This window comes from Taudactylus pleione, unplaced genomic scaffold (genome assembly GCF_031769625.1).
Source record: "Taudactylus pleione unplaced genomic scaffold, aTauple2 ptg000547l, whole genome shotgun sequence".
In the NCBI taxonomy this organism is placed as follows: Eukaryota; Metazoa; Chordata; class Amphibia; order Anura; family Myobatrachidae; genus Taudactylus; species Taudactylus pleione.
Genome location: NW_028284949.1, coordinates 1,775,001 through 1,777,671, shown reverse-complemented (window position 1 = coordinate 1,777,671; position 2,671 = coordinate 1,775,001).

Genomic DNA, 2,671 nt, shown 5'->3' with positions numbered 1-2,671 from the left:
GCTCTTGCAATTCTATCTTTCTGGGGACTTGGGGTGGACAGCACACCAACACCGGTGGGACATCTAGCACAGTGGGGACCTAAAATGAAGTCCCCACGAGTCAAACCATTGGAGACAAAAGAGGAGGCATGTACCTGTTATCCCACATAGCAATTGGGCATGTCCCTGAAAATCACGTTTCCAAGAGTGTTATGGGTGTCGGTGTGTATGCCGTGCTGAGGGTGTGTGTTTAAGAGATCTCTGACAGAAAAAAAATAAAATAAAATTGGGGTGCAATGGCACCACTTGTCCACCTGGGGGGGCGTGTGTCCCCACCTTACGCTCTCCCCATGTTTTAAATTCATTTCTGGCTATTTAGAGGAAAAAAATAAATTGGGGTGCAATCTCGCCACTTGTCCACCGGGGGGGCGCGTGTCCCCCCATGTTTTAATTTCATGGGTGGCTATTTAGAAAAAAAAAATTGGGGTGCAATGGCGCCACTTGTCCACCGGGGGGGGCGCTTGTCCCCACCTTACGCTCTCCCCATGTTTTAATTTCATGGGTGGCTATTTAGAAAAAAAAAAAATTGGGGTGCAATGGTGCCACTTGTCCACCGGGGGGGGGGCGCGTGTCTCCCCATGTTTTAATTTCATGGGTGGCTATTTAGAAAAAAAAATAAAAATTGGGGTGCAATGGCGCCTCTTGTCCACCGGGGGGGGCGCGTGTCCCCACCTTACGCTCTCCCCATGTTTTAATTTCATGGGTGGCTATTTAGAAAAAAAAATATTGGGGTGCAATGGCGCCACTTGTCCACCGGGGGGGGGGGGCGTGTCCCCCCATGTTTTAATTTCATGGGTAGCTATTTAGAAAAAAAAAAAAAAATTGGGGTGCAATGACGCTACTTGTCCACCGGGGGGGGGGGTTGGGGGGTTTGGGGGGGCTCGTTTCCCGACCTTACACTCTCCCCATGTTTTCATTTCATGGGGGGGGTGTCTATTTTTTCCCCAGAAAAATATTTTTGGGGTGCAATTGCGCCACGTGTCCACCAGGGTGGGAGGGGGTGCCTGGGGTTTTTTTTCCCCCCACCTTACAGTCTCCCCATGTTTTTATTTCATGGGCGGCCTCTGTTTTATTTAAAAAAATTTTCCCAAAAATTTTCTCGGGGTGCTGCTGCACCGGCGCCAGGCGTCCGCCGGGGGGCGCCACCGTGCCGGTCGGGCCCGTGCCCCCTCCCCAGCCACCCATTGGCCCCTCAGGCCTCGGGGCGGCGGTCCCGGGAGACCGACTCCCCTCTGCGGAGGCCCCAATGAGGTCGGATCAGGGTGCCCGCGTCCGGCCGGCGCTTCCAAGGCCTCGGGGAAGAGAGGGGGAAGTCGCCGCTGAAGGTGGCGTGCAGCGCCGATGGCGAGACCCACGGGGGAATTCCTCCCCCAGATTGTTAGGAGCGGGCAAGAGAGAAGGGCGGGGCGGGGTCTTATCCCACCCGACGAGACCCAGGCCGTGCTCCATGAGACCCATGGGGACTCTGCGAGCGAGGTGGCCCGGAGAGGGAACCAGGAGTGCAAGGGAGGTTCTGTGTCTGAGGTTGCCCGGGCAGGGCTCCAGGCGTAAAAGGGCAGAGAGGCCCCTCTGCTATCATGGAAGCCTGCGTGGGCTGAACAGGGCGAATCTTCTCCCTCCCTTTACCAGGAGCGTGAGGGAGTTGCCGTGACGGAGCTGGCCCGAGCAGGGCACCGGAGGGTGACCGGGGTGAGAGCCCCATCCACCAGTGCGGGAGCCCCGTGGGTCTCGCGTTGAGGCTTAATGAGGACGACCCTTCCCTGCGGTGCACTGCCACCTGGTGGCAGACAGGGGAACTGCAACCTCTGGAAGTCCCGATGAGGTCGGGAAAAAGGGCCCGATGCCGGGACCCGGTTCCAGGAGGTCGGGTAAAATCCGCCGGCGCCCCGCAAAAGGTGGCGCGCAGCAGCGACGCCGTGATGTCCGAGGGAATTCCTCGGGCGGATTCATAGGTGGCGAAGAGATGTGAGAGAGAGAGCCTGAAAGAGATCCGTGGGGCACAGCGCGAGTTTTCCCAAAGTTTCACCCGAGTTACCCTTCCAATCGATGGGGGCACTCTTTGTCCCAGGTTGATTCTGCTGAAAGGGCATGGCTCCAAGAGTGCAAGGGAGGTTCTGTGTCTGAGGTTGCCCGGGCAGGGCTCCAGGCGTAAAAGGGCAGAGAGGCACCTCTGCTATCATGGAAGCCTGCGTGGGCTGAACAGGGCGAATCTTCTCCCTCCCTTTACCAGGAGCGTGAGGGAGTTGCCGTGACGGAGCTGGCCCGAGCAGGGAACCGGAGGGTGACCGGGGTGAGAGCCCCATCCACCAGTGCGGGAGCCCCGTGGGTCTCGCGTTGAGGCTTAATGAGGACGACCCTTCCCTGCGGTGCACTGCCACCTGGTGGCAGACAGGGGAACTGCAACCTCTAGAAGTCCCGATGAGGTTGGGAAAAGGGGCCCGATGCCGGGACCCGGTTCCAGGAGGTCGGGTAAAATCCGCCGGCGCCCCGCAAAAGGTGGCGCGCAGCAGCGACGCCATGACGTCCGAGGGAATTCCTCGGGCGGATTCATAGGTGGCGAAGAGGCGAGAGAGAGAGAGAGCCAGGAAGAGATCCGTGGGGGCGCAGCGCGAGAAGGCTCGAGGCGCCCCCC